This window comes from Ahaetulla prasina, chromosome 1, assembly GCF_028640845.1.
Source record: "Ahaetulla prasina isolate Xishuangbanna chromosome 1, ASM2864084v1, whole genome shotgun sequence".
In the NCBI taxonomy this organism is placed as follows: domain Eukaryota; kingdom Metazoa; phylum Chordata; class Lepidosauria; order Squamata; family Colubridae; genus Ahaetulla; species Ahaetulla prasina.
In genome coordinates, this window is record NC_080539.1 from 3,864,542 (window position 1) to 3,885,420 (window position 20,879).

General features: G+C 44.8%; 1 protein-coding gene across 1 annotated transcript in view; it reads left to right on the forward strand.

The window, feature by feature from the left end:
• The first annotated feature begins 14,758 nt into the window (after nucleotides 1-14,758).
• Nucleotides 14,759-20,879, forward strand: part of LOC131188620 (transient receptor potential cation channel subfamily V member 2-like) — a 43,744-nt gene continuing 37,623 nt past the window's right edge. Inside the window, exon 1 of the mRNA XM_058163998.1 lies at nucleotides 14,759-15,069. The gene's annotated coding sequence lies outside the window, so the exon portion shown is untranslated. The remainder of the gene's footprint in view (nucleotides 15,070-20,879) is intronic.

Sequence of the window (20,879 nt, forward strand, 5' to 3'; positions counted from 1 at the left end):
GCTTAACTGCACATGTGCACTTTTACATCACGTGATTTGTCTTGTTTATGATGCCTTTGAAACCGGCACATCGCATCAGGCATCCCTTTATTGCAAATTGGACAACAAAAGACTTATTTTCCCAGGCTGGAGTCTATTTTAGGGATTCTAATTCTGGGCGTTGGAGTTCAAATACTGGGAAAAAAACCCCAGCATGTTCCAAGGGCTGTGACAACTTAGATAAAACGGGGGGGAGTATAGACAGTCCTTCACTTCCTCAACTTAACTGTCTGCTTAATGACGGTAGTTACAATGGCACTGAAAAAAGTGACATTATTTTTCACAGGGGTGTAGATGCTTGGCAGCCGAGTCATATTTATGATGGTTGCAGTGTCTTGAGGGGTGTCTTTTGAACCCCCTTTTGCAACCTGACAAGCAAAATCCGTGGAGAAGTCAGATTCACTTAACAGCCATGGGACTTCCTTAACAATTGCAGTGATTCCCTTAACGGTGGCAAGAAAGGTCATAAAATGGGCCAAAACTTACTTGTTATGAAATTTATTCTCCCCTCCTTCCCATTTTACATCCGACTACTCTGAGCGGCTTGCACGTAACTCTTTGTTTAGCAATAGAAATTTTGGGGGTCAATTCTGGTTGTATGTTGAGGACTAACTATTTTGTCGTTCAGTTAGCTCAAGTATCAGCCGTTGCTAGGAGCTGATCCATGTCCAGATCAATAGAACTACTTGAGGTCAAATGAGGACTAGATGGTGGAGGAGTGGAAGGGTTTATACTCCTTATAGACAGCTGGGCATTTGTAATAAATCCTTCCAAGCATCGGAGTCAGAGCTGAAGAAGCTTCTCGGATGAGAAGCAAAACATATTCAAAAGAAAAAAACCAGAGAGTCCAATTGCTTCTTGAAAAGAAAAAAAAAGCCTCTTTAGCACAGAGATTGACATTTCCTAAGGCCAGAAGTCCGAGTTTTTAAATTTTAAATTTATTTTCTACTCTACTTCCACAACAAGAAAAAAGACCAAGGGGCTGCCGAAGAAACTGTAAACCAAAAATTGTGGGCTCAATTTTTTCTTTTGGGGTGCATGCCTGGGAAAACGGCTAGTTCAGGGGTGTCAAACTCATTGAGGGCCGCATCAGGGTTGTGTTTGACCTGGGGATGTGCGGCCAGAGTGGGTGTGGCCAGCTCACCGTCACTTGTTGAGATTCTGTTTTCGGCCACGATGGCCTCCTGCAGACCTCTGGTAGTGAAAATAGAGCTTGGGGAGCACTGGTGGGTTTCACTTAGCTTTGCCACTGGTTCGCTCGCTCGCGCACCACTTACGCGCAGAAGCTTCTGATGACATCCGGGTGGATGGGTGGAGCCTCCCACTGCTGCTGCTATTGGTTCTCCCGAACCGGTGCAAACCGGTAGCAATGCACCACTGTTGGGGAGGCTGTGTGAGGCTCACCCGGTGTTGTGTCTGCGTCCCCCAAGCCGGACTCGGAAAGTGAGGGTGAAGGGCCATCAGGACTTACCTTGGGAGCACCTGCTTCCCTGGCTCAGCTCCAGGAGCCAGAGGCAGGCCAGGTGGAGGAGATAACGAGGCCTCCGTCCCCTGACTCTCCCCCCCCAGGCCACGCCTCCAGACCCGGCTGCTGGCAATCAGGCCTGGCTAGATCCCAGGTTTCGGAGATACAAGAGGCGGCTACAACAAAGAAAGGGGTGGGGCAGGCCTAGAGAGTGCTGAGTCACAGAGCCACACCCCACAGAGTATAAAAGCAGCCCTGGCTGCTCTTCTGCTCCGTGACGAGCAAAAATTGAGCTGAACTCTTTGACTCGTGGAAAAATGAGTTGAACTATTTGACTCGTGGAAAAATGAGTTGAACTATTTGACTCGTGGAGAAGTGAGCTGAACTCTGACGCGTGGAGAATTGAGCTGAACGTTCGGCCTGGATTGCTGACTTCCTGGTTGCCCGGCAACCCCAAGATAAGGGAGACTTTGGCAGGCAGCTGCAGATTCCCTGCCAGGACTGATAGCAGCCGTGAACTCAACTACTGGCTCGTTTAGCCAGCTCGCGTGGCTGAGGCCGGGAGGGGACAGAACACCCGGACTCTGTTTTCAGCTGCAGCCCCCTGCCAGTGAAAACGGAGGTTTCCGAGCTCCGTTTTCGCTGCCCAGAGGCAGCGCGGGCTGGTCCTTCGTTGTTTTTAGGATGGTCCCACGGGCCAGATCTAAGCACCCCATGGACTGGATCCGGCCTGCGGGTTTTGAGTTTGACACCCCTGAGCTAGGTCTTCAAAGCTGTATGAAAGGTGGGTGTTCCAGAGGGTAGGCATGGCTACAAAAGATGCAACCAATCCCCGGAGTCCCACTAAGCGTGTAATAGTTGCACCCATTCCTGGATGGGGAGGCTCTACTTTTGAGTCACTCGCACCCTTGTTATCTCCTGAATGTTACCTCCTAACCGCCAAAGAAGGCAAACTCTTACATAATAGCAAAATAGAAACAGAAGGAATGTGTGCTAATGAAACAGAATCAGCATAGATCTTGAAGGGACCTTGGAGGTCTTCTAGTCCAACCCCCTGCATAAACTGGAGACCCTAGACCATTTCAGACACATGGCTGTCCAATCTCTTCTTAAGACCTCCAATGATGGACAAGGAAGGAAGGAAGGAAGGAAGGAAGGAAGGAAGGAAGGAAGGAAAACAGCATAACATAATAACAAAGTTGGAAGGGACCTTGGAGGTCTTCTAGTCCAACCCCCTGCTCAAGCAGGAGATCCTAGACCTGTGATGGGGTGGGAAAGGCCATCTTGACCCTCCCCAGGCTCCTAGAAAGCCTCTGGAGCTTGGGGAAAGCAAAAAACAAGCCATCGTCCCACCAGAAGTCAGGAAATGGGCTGTTTCCAGCCTCTGGTGTGTGGGGGGGAGGCTGTTTTTGCCCTCCCCAGGCTCCAAAAAAGGCTCTGGAGCCTGGGGAGAGCGAAAAACGAGCCTCCCTTGCCCACCATGCCATCACGTGCCAAAAGCTGGGGGAGCATGGCGGGGGGTCGCACATGCATCGGCACATTGAATTATGGGTGTGGGCACACACGTGCGTCCCCCTCCCCGTGTGCTCCCCTCACTTTTGGCACGCGAGGCCAAAAAGGTTAGCCATGACTGTCCTAGACCATTTCAGACAGGTGGCTGTCCAGTTTCTTCTTCAAAGCCTCCAGCGATGGGGCACCCTCAACTTCTGGTGGCCAGCTGTTCCACTGGTTAATTATCCTCATTCTCAGGAAGTTTCTCCTCAATTCCAGGTTGCTTCTCTCCTTGATGAGTTTCCATTCGTTGCTTTTTGTCCTGCCTTCGGGTGCTTTAGAAAATAAATTGACACCCCTCCCTTCTTTGGGGCAGCCCCTCAAATAACAATCTTAAAGTGCTCGATCCTCACTAAGTTGTATCATTTCTCCACCTAACTGACCTATTTGTTTCTATTAAGACAATAATTCTTTCTTGAAGGCAGTAACGGATGATGGCGAAATACAGGTAGTCCTCGACTTATGGCCACAATGGAACCCCAATTTCCCGTTGTTAAGCAAGATAAGTTGTTCCCAGATAGGGTCCTACGAATAACGGGGTTCATCAACTTGAATAACGGAGTTCACTGTACGGCTTTGAAGGAACGATATCCCCGCTGCTTTACAAACCAGCTGCAACTTCTGGATACTCTCCAAGGGCAGCCCCCCACAAAGAGCACATTGCAGTAATCCAGCCAGGAGATGGTCAAAGCATGTGTGGACTGCCTGTTCCCGGAAAGGACACAATGGGGCACACAACCCCAATTGTGCAAAAAAATTGTGCTGATTCAGTTCTACAGAGGAATTATTGAGTCTGTCATTTGCACCTCTATAACTGTCTGGTTCGGTTCTGCAACCCAACAAGAAAGACACAGACTTCAGAGGATCATTAGAACTGCAGAAAAAATAATTGCTACCAACCTGCCTTCCATTGAGGACCTGTATACTGCACGAATCAAGAAGAGGGCTGTGAAAATATTTGCAGATCCCTCGCATCCTGGACATAAACTGTTTCAACTCCTACCCTCAAAACGACGCTATAGAGCACTGCACACCAGAACAACTAGACACAAGAACAGTTTTTTCCCGAAGGCCATCACTCTGCTAAACAAATAATTCCCTCAACACTGTCAGACTATTTACTGAATCTGCACTACTATTAATCGTTTCATAGTTCCCATCACCAATCTCTTTCCACTTATGACTGTATGACTATAACTTGTTGCTGGCAATCCTTATGATTTATATTGATATATTGACCATCAATTGTGTTGTAAATGTTGTACCTTGATGAACGTATCTTTTCTTTTATGTACACTGAGAGCATATGCACCAAGACAAATTCCTTGTGTGTCCAATCACACTTGGCCAATAAAATTCTATTCTATTCTATTCTAAAAGCTTCCCTGGCTCTCTCACACCTTCCTTTTCCTCTCTTTCTCCTTCCTCTGGAAAATTCTAAATTTGGAAATGTTCATAAACGGTTTGACATGCTGTTAGCCTTTTACAGATAGTCCTTGGTTTATGGCCACCGCTGGTTTCTGTTGCGAAGCAAAACAGTTGTTCAGTGAGTTTTGCCCCATTTTACAGCCTTTCTTGCCACTGTTGTTAAGTGAATCACCACGGTTATTAAGTTAGTCACCCGGTTGTTAAATGAATCTGGCTTCCCCATTGACTTTATTTATTTATTTATTTATTTATTTATTTATTTATTATTTAAATTTGTATACCGCCCTTCTCCCGAAGGACTCAGGGCTGTTCACAGCCAAGTAAAAATACATAATACACTATAAATACAATTAAAATACTATTAAAAAACTTATTAAAATTGGCCAGAATTAAAATTTAGAAAATAAAACCCATTAAAAAAACCCATAAACTTAAAAGACTAACCCAGTCCAGCGCAGATGAATAAGTGAGTTTTAAGCTCACGGCGAAAGGTTCGGAGGTCCGGAAGTTGACGGAGTCCTGGGGGGAGTTCGTTCCAGAGGGCGGAGCCCCACAGAGAAGGCCGCCCCTGGGCGCCGCCAGACGACACTGTCTGGACGGCACCCTGAGGAGTCCCTCTCTGTGAGAGCGCACGGGTCGGTGAGAGGTATTCAGTAGCAGCAGGCGGTCCCGTAAGTAACCCGGCCCTATGCCATGGAGCGCTTTAAAGACGTTCACCAACACCTTGAAGCGCACCCGGAAGGCCACTTTGCTTGTCAGAAGGTTTGCAAAAGGTGATCACGTGACCCCGGAACTCTGCGACCGTCATAAATATGAATCAGTTGCCCAGTATTTGAATTTCGATCACTTGACCTCAGGGAATCCTGGGAGTGGAAGTCCATCCATCTTAAAGCATGCTGCCTGAGGGATTCTGGGAGTGGAAGTCCACCCATCTTTAAACATGCTGGCTGGGAAATCCTGGGAGTGGAAGCCCACCCCTCTTAAAGCGGCTATACATTGTAAGCCGCCCTGAGTCTTCGGAGAAGGGCGGGGTATAAATGTAAAAAAAAAAAAAAAAAAAAAAAAAAAAAAGCATGGTGACTGGGGGATCCTGGGAGTGGAAGTCCATTCATCTTAAAGCATGCTCCTGGGAGTGGAAGTCCCAGAATTAAAGCATGCAGACTGGGGAATCCTGGGAGTGGAAGTCCATCCATCTTAAAGCATGCAGACTGGGGAATCCTGGGAGTGGAAGTCCATCCATCTTAAAGCATGCTGGCTGGGGAATTCTGGGAGTGGAAGTCCCAGAATTAAAGCATGCAGACTGGGGAATTCTGGGAGTGGAAGTCCATCCATCTTAAAACATGCTCCTGGGAGTGGAACTCCCAGAATTAAAGCATGCAGACTGGGGAATTCTGGGAGTGGAAGTCCATCCCTCTTAAAGCATGCTGGCTGGGGAATTCTGGGAGTGGAAGTCCATCCATCTTAAAACATGCTGGCTGGGGAATTCTGGAAGTAGAAATCCACCCATCTTAAAGTATGCTGATTGGGGGATTCTGGGAGTGGAAATCCAGCCATCTTAAAGCAGGGCTGGCTGGGGAACTCTGGGAGTGGAAGTCCAGCCATTTTAAAGTCACCAAAATTGGAAAAACACTGAGCTAGTGTGATACACAGATTTATCACGAAATAAGGAAGTCAACTGAGGTCCGCAGGAGCTGATACCAAGAAGACAATACGTGGAAAGTGAAATGTGTGAAGCTCCTGTTTATTTAAAGAAAAAAATAGCCATGACTGATTTCTCCCTTGAGCTAAACCTGGTTGCAGTCATGCAGCTTGTGAAGGATTGTCCCTCCTTCTCTGGGAACAGGAATTATTGTGGTCCAACTGAAACCAATAGGTTTTTTTTCCTCCTTTTGTTTTCTTTATCAGCAGCCGGAAAGTAGATCAACCCTACACAACATTTTCTCTGATCAAAATATATTGCTGTGTTGGAAGGCAGCCCAGAAAAACAAGCCATTCATTTTGTCCGTCTCGCATTTTCCCAGAAACGGGTCAGCTAATGCAGCCCTTGGCTAGAGCAATGTTGAGGATACGTCAGTATATCGAATATTACGATGAAAAACACGGATTCAGAGAAGAGGGTACGTGTTACGGTGACGTGTCTTAAAGAAGGTATATCGGACGATGCACTTTGCTAGACGAATTAAAGAAAATAACCTCTTCCATGGCTATAGCTAAAAGCTGCAAAAATGAAGGTTGTGTTGTCAGGGGAAGTATTTCCAACTTAACTATTTTAAGATGGGTGGACTTCAATTCCCAGAATTCCTAAGGCAACATGGCTGACTAGGAAATTCTGGGAGCTGAAGTCCACCCCTCTTAAAGCATTCTGGCTGGGGAATTCTGGGAGTGGAAGTCCTCCCATATTAAGGCATACTGACTGGGAAATTCTGGGAGTGGAAGTCCTCCCATATTAAGGCATACTGACTGGGGAATTCTGGGAGTGGAAGTCCTCCCATATTAAGGCATACTGACTAGGAAATTCTGGGAGTGGAAGTCCATCCATCTTAAAGCATGCTGCCTGGGGGATTCTGGGAGTGGAAGTCCACCCAACTTAAAGCAGGCTGACTGGGGGATTCTGGGAGTGGAAGTCCATCCATCTTAAAGCATGCTGCCTGGGGGATTCTGGGAGTGGAAGTCCACCCAACTTAAAGCATGCTGCCTGGGGAATTCTGGGAGTGGAAGTCCACCCAACTTAAAGCATGCTGCCTGGGGGATTCTGGGAGTGGAAGTCCACCCAACTTAAAGCATGCTGCCTGGGGGATTCTGGGAGTGGAAGTCCATCCATCTTAAAGCATGCTGACTGGGAAATTCTGAGAGTGGAAGTCCACCCATCTTAAAGCATGCTGCCTGGGGAATTCTGGGAGTGGAAGTCCATCCATCTTAAAGCATGCTGACTGGGGAATTCTGGGAATGGAAGTCCACCCAACTTAAAGCAGGCTGACTGGGGAATTCTGGGAGTGGAAGTCCACCTGTTTTAAAGTCACCAAAATTGGAAAAACACTGAGCTAGTGTGATACACAGATTTATCACGAAATAAGGAAATCAATTGAGGTTGACTGTTGTGTTGTCAGGGGAAGTATTTCCAACTTAACTATTTTAAGATGGATGGACTTCAATTCCCAGAATTCCCAAGGCAACATGGCTGACTAGGAAATTCTGGGAGCTGAAGTCCACCCCTCTTAAAGCATTCTGGCTGGGGAATTCTGGGAGTGGAAGTCCTCCCATATTAAGGCATACTGACTAGGAAATTCTGGGAGTGGAAGTCCATCCATCTTAAAGCATGCTGACTGGGGAATTCTGGGAGTTGAAGTCCACTCAAGTTAAATTGACTAAAGATGGAAAACACCACTGTAGGATCAAAAGGACATCCCTGGCCTTATTTGACAATTGCCCAATTTAACAGAAATGAATCTCAGGTAATCCTCGACTTACGACCACAATGGAGCCCATATTTTGCTTTGTTTTCCTAAGCGAAGTCAATTTTGCCTTATTTTACCACCTTTCTTGCCACAGTCGTTAAGTGATTGACTGCAGTTGTTAAATTAGTAAAACGGTTGTTCAGTGAATCTGGTTTTTTCCCATGGACTTTGTTTGTCAGAAGGTTCGCAAAAGGGGATCACATCATCCCGGGACACTGCGACCGTCATAAACATGAGACAGTTGCCATACGTCTGAATTTTGATCACTTGGGCCGGGATAGCTCAGGCTGCAGAGAAGCCTGTTATTAGAACACAAAGCCTGCAATTACTGCAGGTTCGAGCCCGGCCCAAGGTTGACTCAGCCTTCCACCCTTTATAAGGTAGGTAAAATGAGGACCCAGATTGTTGGGGGGCCAATAAGTTGACTTTGTAAAAAATATACAAATAGAATGAGACTATTGCCTTATACATTGTAAGCCGCCCTGAGTCTTCGGAGAAGGGCGGGGTATAAATGTAAACAACAACAACAACAAAAAAACAAACGTGACCCTGGAGATGCTGCAGCGGTCATAAGCATGAACAACGATCCTAAGTCACTTTTTTCAGTCCTGTTTTAACTTTGAACTAAATGAACTGTTGCAAGGCGGGGACTACCTCTCAACTGCAGGTTTATTCGGTTGCTGTTGCTGGTCAGAGTGATAAAAATGGGATTTCCTGCCCTTAAAAAAATTTCCAGCGTTGAAGGCCCATGTGACACTCCAGCAAACTGGCTCATCCCGTTTGCAGAGTATCTCTGAGTTTGCATTTAAAAGAGAGACATTTAGAATAGAATAGAAAAGAATTTTTTATTGGCCAAGTGTGATTGGACACACAAGGAATTTGTCTTTGGTGCAGATGCTCTCAGTGTACATGAAAGAAAAGATACCTTCATCAAGGTACAACATTTACAACACAAATGATGGTCAATATATCAATATAAATCATAAGGATTGCCAGCAACAAGTTACAGTCTTACAGTCCTTAGTGGAAGGAGATGGGTGATGGGAACAATGAGAAGATTAATTTAGTAAATAGTTTGACAGTGTTGAGGGAATTATTTGTTTAGCAGAGTGATGGCCTTTGGGAAAAACCTGTTCTTGTGTCTAGTTGTTCTGGTGTGCAGTGCTCTATAGCGTCGTTTTGAGGGTAGGAGTTGAAACAGTTTATGTCCTGGATGCGAGGGATCTGTAAATATTTTCACGGCCCTCTTCTTGATTCGTGCAGTATACAGGTCCTCAATGGAAGGCAGGTTGGTAGCAATTATTTTTTCTGCAGTTCTAATTATCCTCTGAAGTCTGTGTCTTTCTTGTTGGGTTGCAGAACCGAACCAGACAGTTATAGAGGTGCAAATGACAGACTCAATAATTCCTCTGTAGAACTGAATCAGCAGCTCCTTGGGCAGTTTGAGCTTACTGAGTTGGCGCAGAAAGAACATTCTTTGTTGTCCTTTTTTGATGATGTTTTTGATGTTAGCTGTCCATTACAGGGTGGAATCCTGCAAACCCTTTCTGGATTCAGTCTCACTTCCTCAAAAAGGAGAAAAAAATAAGTCACAAGGGATGACAAATCACTAAATGTCTATGGCAGGAGTCTCCAACTTTAAGCCTGGAGCTTTGCTGGCTGGGGAATTCTGGGAGTTGAAGTCTGCCAGGCTTAAAGTTGCCAAGGTTGGAGACCCCTGGTCTATGGAACTTCTCCATCATCCAGGCCACGGTTGTCCCAAACATGCCTTTTCAAGGGGCAACTGGACTTTCTGGTTTTTCTTCGAAGACGTTTCGCTTCTCATCCAAGAAGCTTCTTGGGCTCTGACCAGATGGTGGGGAAGGGAAGGATTTATATTCCTTGCAGACTAGCTGGTCATTTGCATCCTTTTTAGAGAGTCGTTGAGGCCACTTGGAGGTTTGTCTTTGTCCTCAGGGTCGCCTGAGTGGTGCAAATGGATGTGGAGCCTTCTATAACACAATCCTTTCAGCAATGCCAAAAAGGCTCCACGCCTATTTGCACAACTCAGGTGACTCTGAGGACACAGACAAACCTCCAAGCGGCCTCAATGACTCTCAAAAAAGATGCAAATGACCAGCTGTCTGCAAGGAATGTAAACTCTTCCATTCCCCACCACCCGGTCAGAGCTGAAGAAGCTTCCTGGATGAGAAGTGAAAAGTCTTCTAAGAAAAAAACCAGAAAGTCCAGTTGCCTCTTGAAAAAAAAGTACTTTTAGGACAAGGGATGGCAATATTTTCTTCTGTGCAAGACATATTTAATAAATAATAAAGAAATGCATTTTATTGTACTCTATTCTACAGGCAGCCCTTGACTTACATTCACTCGAAGTGACAACGGCATTGAAAAAAGCGAATTATGGCTGGTTTTCACACTTACGACCGTTGCAGCAGCCCCATGGTCATGGGATCAACATCCAGCCGCTTGGCACATGACTCATATTTATGACGGTTGCCATGTCCCCCGGAGTCACGCGATTCCCTTTTGCGACTTTCTAGCGAGCAAAGTCCACGGGGAAGCCGGATTCACTTAACAACCATGTTACTAACTTAACCGCTGCAGAGATTCACTGGATTGTGGCAAGGAAAGTTGTAAAATGCGACAAAACTCACTTTACAACTGTCTCACTTAGCAACAGAAATCTTGGATTCAGTTGTAGTGATAAGTCAAGAGCAACCTGTATTTGTATGGTATTGTATTGTATTGTATTTTATTGTATTGTATTGATTGCATTGCATTGCATTGCATTGCATTTATTGTATTATTATATTATATTACATTACATTATATTATTGTATTATATTATTATATTATATTATATTGTATTACATTACATTACATTACATTACATTACATTAATATTATAATTATTATATTATATTATATTATTATATTATATTATATTATATTATATTATTATATTATATTATATTATATATATTATTATATTATATTATTATATTGTATTATATTATATTATTATTATTATATTATATTATATTATATTATATTATATTATATTACATTACATTACATTACATTATAATTATTATAATTATTATATTATATTATATTATATTATTATATTGTATTATATTATATATATTATTATATTGTATTATTATTATATTATATTGTATTATATTATTATATTATATATTATATTATTATTATTATTATATTATTATATTATTATTATTATAGTGTATTACATTATATTATATTATTATATATTATATTATTATTATATTATTATATTATATTGTATTATATTATTATTATTGTATTGTATTGTATTGCATTGTATTGTATTGTATTGCATTGCATTGCATTGTAATTATTGTATTGTATTGTATTTATTGTATTGTATTGTATTGCATTGTATTGTATTGAATTGTATTTTGTATTGTATTGTATTTATTTCATTTCATTTCATGCAAGAACTTCCTTGCTCTCATTCTGTACAATTTTTATCCCCCCTCCCCCTGAATGAAGGCCAGTTCTAAGTCTCCTGTTCCCCCCCTCCCCATCTGCAAAAAATAAAATAAAATCAGTCGCTTTCTCCACCATGAGGACTAGACACTTACATCGATACTCGATCCTTACACATCAGCGCACAAAGCATGGCGCCACTGTCTGGACCCAAAGGAGCCCTCCAAAAGCCTTTTTGATCCTTACCACATCCCTTTTCCACATTTTTTGGTGTGTTTTTGTGTCCTTTCTACTTCTTTCCTTTCAAAGAAATCACATCTGTTTTTTTTAGCAAATATCCACTTGATTCAATGGGGACCTTCCCGGGGGGTGGGCGGGGGTGGATTTCACATGACCAACTTAAGACCAGGGATGAGAAGATTCTCTCGCAAGGATCAAAAAAAGGAGAAGAACCAACTCACAAGCCTGCGGACTCTGGTTTTCCACTTGAAACAGGCCGTGGTTGAACGCAGAGAGGCCGGCTATGTTCTCGGTGTCTCTAGAATAGAATAGAATTCTTTATTGGCCAAGTGCGACACCCAAGGAATTTGTCTTCGGTACATAAGTTCTCAGTGTGCATAAAAGCTATAAGTGAAAAGTCACGATCGTAGTTGTAATAAAAATACATTCATCATCGTGAATCATAAGATACAACACTTAGTCATAGGATAGTAAATAGGCCATCAACCTAAACCCTACTAGGAAACTAAATTTGGGTCCTTGAGTGGCTCAGACTGTTAAGACAGTCTGTTATTAACAGCAGCTGCTTGCAATTACTGCAGGTTCAAGTCCCACCAGGCCCAAGGTTGACTCAGCCTTCCATCCTTTATAAGGTAGGTAAAATGAGGACCCAGATTGTTGGGGGGGCAATAAGTTGACTTTGTATATAATATACAAATGGATGAAGACTATTGCTTGACACAGTGTAAGCCGCCCTGAGTCTTCGGAGAAGGGCGGGATATAAATGCAAATAAAAAAAATAAAACAATATACAGTATTTTTCGCTCCATAAGACACACCTGACCGTAAGACACATTCCTGTTTTCGGCCTCTGTTTTATCCCATTTTTGGCCTCCGCACGTCCCGTTTTGGGCCTCCACAAAAGTCCTGCATGGAGGCCGAAACCAGGGTGTGCAGAGGCCAAGAATGGGGTTTACGGGACTGCCTGCTGCCGACAGTTACCTCCCATTGTCCGGAACGTCCAGTGCGCGCTCACAGGGGGGGCCTTCTTAGGATGCCGTCGGCTAGGCAATGTCAGCTGGTGGCCCCCAGGGGAAGAGCGTTCTCTGTGGGGGCCCCGGCTCTATGGAATGAGCTGCCGGTGGGACTCCGTCTCCTCCCTGATCTCCGGACCTTTAAACGCGAGCTCAAGACTTTCTTTTTTCACCAAGCGGGGCTGGCCTGATTGATTTTAATATGGGGGTTTTTTAGCGGGTTTTAATAGGGTTTTAGTTTTTGATAAAATTTTAGCTAATATTTTAAGTATACAGCGCAGTGGTTCCCAACCTTTTCTTGTTTGAGGCACAACCTTTTCTTGTTTGAGGCACCCTTGGAAAGCCTTTCAAAAGTTCCCGGCACCCTTATAAGGAAATAGATATTTAAAATCTCCGTAGCTCAAAAGTTCCCGGCACCCTCAAAAGATCTCACGGCACCCCTTAGTGCCGCGGCACACTGGTTGGGAACCACTGATACAGCGGTTGAATCAGTTTTTTAAACTTGTTATAGTATTTTAATTTGTTTATAGGATTTCTGTCGTTTTATTGGCTGTACACCGCCCTGAGTCTTCGGAGAAGGGCGGTATAAAAATATGAATAAATAAATAAATAAAAAATAAATAAAAACAGGGTGCACGGAGGCCAAAAATGCGGCGCACAGAGGCTGAAAATGGGGCACACAGAGCTCAAAAACGGGGCGCAGGGAGGCCAAAAATGGGACAAGCAGAGGCCAAGAACAGCCGAAGGGTGGGGACCGGTGGGTGGGCGGGGCTTTGGCGATATTCACTCCATAAGACTCACAGACATTTCCACCCACCCAAGTGCGTCGTACGGAGTGAAAAATACGGGTCAATCGTAAAGTTACAAGCCACAAAATTAAGAGTCCTAAGTAGAGAAGGAGATCGGCAACAGGAAGGATGAGAAGAATAGTACTAATGCAGCCTTACTAAATAGTTCAACAGTGTTGTGGGAATGAGTTGTTCAGCAGAGGTGATGGATTGGGGGGGGGATAAAAAACCCCCGCGTCCTTGTGTCCAGTTGTTCTGGTGTCCGGTGCCCTGTACTGTCGTTTTGAGGGTTGAAGTTGAAACAGTTGATGCCCAGGATTGTGTGAGGGGTCTGTAAGATATTTCCACAGCCCTCCGTGAAAACCTAACACAAACCTAACTCAGGGGACACAAACTTGAACATTGGGCGCTATCTAACAAAATGAAATTCAACAGTGAAAAAAGTAAGGTTCTACATTTAGGCAAAAAAACCCAAAATGCACCGGTACCGTATATGTGGTACCTTGCTCAATAGTAGTACCTGTGAGAGGGATCTTGGAGTCCTAGTGGATAACCATTTAGATATGAGCCAGCAGTGTGCAGCAGCTGCTAAAAAAGCCAACACAGTTCTGGGCTGCATAAACAGAGGGATAGAATCAAGATCACGTGAAGTGTTAGTGCCACTTTATAATGCCTTGGTAAGGCCACACTTGGAATATTGCATCCAGTTTTGGTCGCCACGATGTAAAAAAGATGTTGAGACTCTAGAAAGAGTGCAGAGAAGAGCAACAAAGATGATTAGGGGACTGGAGGCTAAAACATATGAAGAACGGTTGCAGGAACTGGGTATGTCTAGTTTAATAAAAAGAAGGACTAGGGGAGACATGATAGCAGTCTTCCAATATCTCAGGGGTTGCCCCAAAGAAGAGGGAGTCAAGCTCTTCTCCAAAGCACCTGAAGGCAGGAGAAGAAGCAATGGGTGGAAACTGATCAAAGAAAGAAGCAACTTAGAACTAAGGAGAAATTTCCTGACAGTTAGAATAATTAATAAGTGGAACGACTTGCCTGCAGAAGCTGTGAATGCTCCAACACTGGAAATTTTTAAGAAAATGTTGGATAACCATCTGACTGAGATGGTGTAGGGTTTCCTGCCTGGGCAGGTGGTTGGACTAGAAGGCCTCCAAAGTCCCATCCAACTCTGTTGTTATGTTATATTATGTTATGTTAAGGCTGGGGATTCTGGTTTTTTGCACTTGAGACAAGCGGTGGTTGAACGCAGAGAGGCTGCCTTATGTTCTCGGTGTCTCTAACCACAATCCTGAGACGAAGCGATGCCCCCACATCTGACAGCTTGGCCTTCTGATCTCATTTGTCTTGTGGCGCCGGGAACTCCCGACCGTTTCCTCTACCTCCTTCTCAGTAACGTTTACAACATCCTAGCTGGCAGAGCTACACCAGGCTTCCCTGCGCTGGGGGGAACCTCTGCTCTTTCTCCGTGCCTCCACCGGATTGCAAGGGACCGAAAATCACGTCCATTTCTTGGATTCGCCTGCTAAACTCGGTCGCTGAAGATCCCTGCGAAGGATTCTGAAGATTTTTTTGGGTGGGGGCAATTAGGCATCGTGGAAACCAACTTGTCAGTGAGTATCTTCTTCATCAATCCAAATAATCTTCTCCAAACCTTAAAATAAAACCATTTGGCTCATGAACGAGAGGGCTTTTAGAGCATGTGCAGAGGGCACCTTTGGTGACACGACCGACACCGACTTAGAAATTCGCTTTAGAAACTGTAAGTGAGAAGAATTCGGCCGAAAAATCGGCTGTTTATTATTATTATTTTTTGCTTTGCTGCTATAGGCATGTATTTCATTTAGACAGGCAGTGCAGTTATTTAGGGTGGGGACCGAACCTGCTGGATTTCTGCCTGACACAGAACCCATCCTTCTCTTTTCCAGGACCAGGTAGGTAAGAACGGGTTTATTTGAATCAGCGCTTCTTCTATTTAATTCTCCCACCAGCTGCATACATTACGGAGGAGGCCAAAAAACGGCATCTCCTTCGTAAGGTTTATATTGATGGATATTTGTCTTACGATGGACACCATTGTCCGATAGTGGATTATTTTTCAACACGGGGCCGACCGAATAATTCTCAGTTGGTGGATCTCTGAGAGGGTCTTAAGGGACCCCACCCACCCACCCAGCCAGCCAGCCAGGCATCCTAAAATCGCATTTTAAGAAATACGGATTTGGAAGGTTGTTTATGATAGTTTCAAATTGCCCAGGAATGTTTTTTCTTTAAAAAAGAATTGTAATTAAATCATTCCCTCCTCAAATGAGGGTCGAGAGTGTTTAGGTTAGCTTATTGATTGGAAATATTTTTCTGCCCGTGGAAACTGGGTGGGGTTGCAGAAAGCCACGCCGGAATTAACATGCCTGCAACAATTTGTTGCCGATCTCTCTTCCTTCCGCTTGTGTTTGCTGCTGCACACACATACACACACACACAATGCAGGCAAATTGCAAGTCCCCAGGGAAGCAGCCTGCACTGGGGTTTTTTTGTAACGGAGCTGAGGCTTCTTCAATTCGGGTGGGGGAGGGGGGGCGAGGGAAGGATGTGGGGGGGCTTCTCTTAGGAAGGGCAACTGTGGAAGCTGCCACCCAAAGTCACGAGCTGCCAAAGGAAGACTTCGGTTCCTCAAATGATTCACTCTCTTGAAGGAAGGGTGGGGTGGTTTTTCCACACACACCCCCAGTTGGCTGAGGACTAGCAGCTTGGATACTTCTCCCTGTCTTCCTTCTCCTTCTCCTCCCCCGTTGCTGTTCCTTTCTTCCGTCCCCATTCTTTCTTTTTTTCTCTCCTTTCAACTCCTCCCTCCCTCTTTTCCTTCCTACCTTCCTTTCCTCTCTTTCCCATCCTTTTTTCTTAAACTCCAGACCTTCCTTTTCCTTCCTTCCTTCCTTCTGTCTTTCCTTCCTTCCTTCCTTCCTTCCTTTTTCTTTCCTTCCTTCCTTCTTTCATTTTCTTTCTGTTTCTTTTTCCTTCTTCCCTCCCATCCTTCTTTCTTTTCCTTTCCTCTCTCTTTCCCATCCTTTTTTCTTAAAATCCAGACCTTCCTTCCTTTTTCTTTCTTTCTTTCTTTCTCTTTCTTTCTTTCTTTCTTTCTTTCTTTCTTTCTTTCTTTCTTTCTTTCTTTTCTTTCTCTCTCTCTCTCTCTTTCTTTCTTTCCTTTCTTTCCTTCCTTCTTTCCTTTCCTTCTTTCATTTTCTTTCTGTCTTTCTTTCCTTCTTCCCTCCCATCCTTCTTTCTTTTCCTTTCCTCTATCTTTCCCAACCTTTTTTCTTAAACTCCAAACCTACCTACCTACGTTCCTTCCTCTCTCTCTCTCTCTCTTTCTTTTTCTCTCTCTCCTTCCTTCCTTCCTTCCTTCCTTCCTTCCTTCCTTCCTTCCTTCCTTCCTTCCTTCCTTCCTTCCTTCCTTCCTCCCTCTCTTCCTTCCTCCTTTCTTCCTTCCTTTCTTTCCTTCCTTCCTTTTTCTTAAACTCCAGACCTTCCTTTTCCTTCCTTCCTTCCTTCCTTCCTTCCTTCCTTCCTTCCTTCCTTCCTTTTTCTTTCCTTCCTTCCTTCTTTCATTTTCTTTCTGTTTCTTTCCTTCTTCCCTCCCATCCTTCTTTGTTTTCCTTTCCTCTCTCTTTCCCATCCTTTTTCTTAAACTCCAGACCTTCCTTCCTTCCTTTTTCTTCTTCTTCTTTCTCTTTCTTCTTCTTCTTCTTCTTCTTCTTCTTCTTCTTCTTCTTTCCTTCTTTCTCTCTCTCTCTCTCTTTCTTCTTTCCTTCCTTCCTTTCTTCCTTCCTTCCTTCTTTCATTTTCTTTCTGTCTTTCTTTCCTTCTTCCCTCCCATCCTTCTTTCTTTTCCTTTCCTCTATCTTTCCCAACCTTTTTTCTTAAACTCCAAACCTACCTACCTACGTTCCTTCCTCTCTCTCTCTCTCTCTTTCTTTTTCTCTCTCTCCTTCCTTCCTTCCTTCCTTCCTTCCTTCCTTCCCTCCTTCCTTCCTTCCTTCCTTCCTTCCTTCCTTCCTTCCCTCCCTCTCTCTTTCTTCTTTCTTTTTTATTTCCTTCTTCCCTCTCATCCTTCTGTCTTAAACTCCAGGCCTTCCTTCCTTCCTCAGACCTTCTGTCTTTCTTTCCTTCCTTCCTCCCTTCCTCCTTTTCTTCCTCCTTGCCCCCTCTCTTCCTCCTCCCCCTCCTCTCCCCATCTCAATGGGACAGTTAACAGTCATGAGGGGTCCTTGGTGCTCTTTGAGGTTGCTTGTTTTATGGCAGGACATTTCACGACCCAAACTAGGTAACATCATCAGTGCTATAGTAAGGACCAAACAGCACTCCTTACTAGCACTGATAATGTTACTTAGCTTGGTCATGAAACGTCTGCAAGAAAACAAGCAAGCTCAGAGGGCGCCAAGGACCCCTCGTGTCAGCCCTGATCTACAAATATTCTCCTTTATTAAGAAATTAGCAGTCAATTAGTATGTCCTGACGAAGTGGCCTCGTTTGAGAAACAGTCTTCTAACTCAGGGGTCTCCAACCTCGGCAACTTTAAGCCTGGAGGACTTCAACTCCCAGAATCCCCCAGCCAGCAAAGCTTTCGGCATGACCTGAGTTTAACTCATAGAATCATCTGTTACAATGTCCTTCCTGTCGAAGACTACTTCAGCTTCAATTGCAACAATACATGAGCACACAATAGATTTAAGCTTAATGTGACTGCAGAAAATATGACTTCAGTAACAGAGTTGTTAATGCCTGGAACGCACTACCTGACTCTGTGGTCTCTTCCCCAAATCCCCAAAACTTTAACCGAAGACTATCTACTGTTGACCTCATCCCATTCCTAAGAGGTCTGCCTACCGTTCCTGTCCCAATGTCCCCTTTGATTCTATCCAATTCGTATAGTTATTTTATACTTATGCTTATATATATGCTTATATATCGTACAGTTATTTCATGCTTATGCTTATACATACTGTTGTGACAAATGAATAAATCTTTAGGATGTACAAAATGCCAACATCCTGAGGGCCAATTTAATCTCTCGTGGGGACGATGGTCCATAGGGCGAGAGGTGCCTCCTGGGGTCTCTCACCAGATTTCCTAATGGGTGGGACCCAAAACAGGCCTCTTTTGCTGGCCCTGCTGGGATGGGAGACCTGATCTCGGTGGGGGTCCCTCAGGAAACATGGCTCCCTGGCTTGAAGGCCGTGGTGAAATCCAATTTTTTTTTTACTACCGGTTCTGTGGGCGTGTCTTGGTGGGCGTGGTGTGGCTTGGTGGACGTGGCAGGGGAAGGATATTATAAAATCTCCATTCCTTTTCCACTCCTGGGGGAAGGATACTGTAAAATCCCCATTCCCACGCCACTCCTGGGGGAAGGATACTGCAAAATCCCCATTCCTTCCCATTCCTGGGGGAAGGATACTGCAAAATCCCCATTCCCACCCCACACCTGGGGGAAGGATACTGCAAAATCCCCATTCCCACCCCACACCTGGGGGAAGGATACTGCAAAATCCCCATTCCTTCCCATTCCTGGGGGAAGGATACTGCAAAATTTCCATTCCCTCCCCACTCCTGGGGGAAGGATACTGCAAAATCCTTATTCCCACCCCACTCCTGGGGGAAGGATACTGCAAAATCCCCATTCCTTCCCATTCCTGGGGGAAGGATACTACAAAATCTCCATTCCCTCCCCACTCCTGGGGGAAGGATACTGCAAAATCTCCATTCCCTCCCCACTCCTGGGGGAAGGATACTGCAAAATCTCCATTCCCTCCCCACTCCTGGGGGAAGGATACTGCAAAATCCCCATTCCCACCCCACACCTGGGGGAAGGATACTGCAAAATCCCCATTCCTTCCCATTCCTGGGGGAAGGATACTGCAAAATTTCCATTCCCTCCCCACTCCTGGGGGAAGGATACTGCAAAATCCCATTCCCACCCCATTCCTGGGGGAAGGGTACTGCAAAATCCCCATTCCTTCCCATTCCTAGGGGAAGGATACTGCAAAATCTCCATTCCCTCCCCACTCCTGGGGGAAGGATACTGCAAAATCCCCATTCCCACCCCACTCCAGGGGGAAGGATACTGCAAAATCTCCATTCCTCCCCACTTCAGTGGGAAAGATACTGCAAAATCCCCATTCCCTCCCCACTCCAGGGGAGGATACTGCAAAATCCCCATTCCCCCCCCCCACTCCAGTGGGAAAGATACTTCAAAATCCCCATTCCCACCCCACTCCAGAGGGAAGGATACTGCAAAATCCCCATTCCCCCCCACTCCAGTGGGAAAGATACTTCAAAATCCCCATTCCCACCCCACTCCAGAGGGAAGGATATTGCAAAATCCCCATTCCCACCCCACTCTGGGTCCAGCCAGAGGCAGTATTTGCCGCTTCTCCGAACTGCTCAAAATTTCCGCTGCAGGTTCTCCCGAACCTATCAGAACCTGCTGGATTTCACCCCTGCTCCAAGGGCTTAATGGGTGACCACCACACATTGAATTCAACCTGACAGCAGATTGGCATATTTCAAAGCCAAGACGGCTTTGAAGGAATGATACCCCTGGTGCAAATCAGAGGGGGTCCTGCAAATAACGGGGTTCACTGGGAGCACTTTGGCAGCCAACGTGGCTTTGAAGGAATGATATTCCCACTGTGCCTTATAAACCAGCTGCAGCTTCTGCATACACTTCAAGGGCAGCCCTACAAAGAGTGCATTGTAGTAATCCAGCCAAGAGATGGCCGAAGCATGAATGACTCTGCACGGGATTCCCTGATCCTGGAAAGGACACAATGGGCTCACAACCCCGGTTGTGCAAAAGATTTCCTGGCTCTCACACACCTTCCTGGTCCTCTTGCTCTCTTTCTCCTTCTTCCGGGAAAATTCTAAATTTGGAAAAGTTCAGAAATGGTTTGACAGTCTTTTGCCCTGTTGCAGGTAGTCCTCGACTTACGACCACAAGCAAGCCCAGAATTTCTGTGAATAAGAAGGACAGTTGTTTAGCGAGCTTTGCCTTATCGTATGACCTTGCTGGCCCCCAGTTGTTAAGTGAATCACCGAAGTTGTTAAATTAGTCCCATGGTTGTTAATGCATCTGGCTTCCCTTGTTGACTTTGCTTGTTAGAAGGTCACAAAAAATGGTCACCACACCACAATCTTCATAAACTGATATGGTAGGGATTCCTGCCTAAGAAGGGGGCTGGACTAGAAGACCTCCACGGACCCTTCCAACTCTGTTATTCTATTCTATTCTATTCTATTCTATTCTATTCTATTCTATTCTATTCTATTCTATTCTATTCTATTCTGATTTCTTATTCTATTCTATTTATTCCATTCCATTCCATTCCATTCTCCATTATATTCCATTCCATTCTCTTCTCTTCTCTTC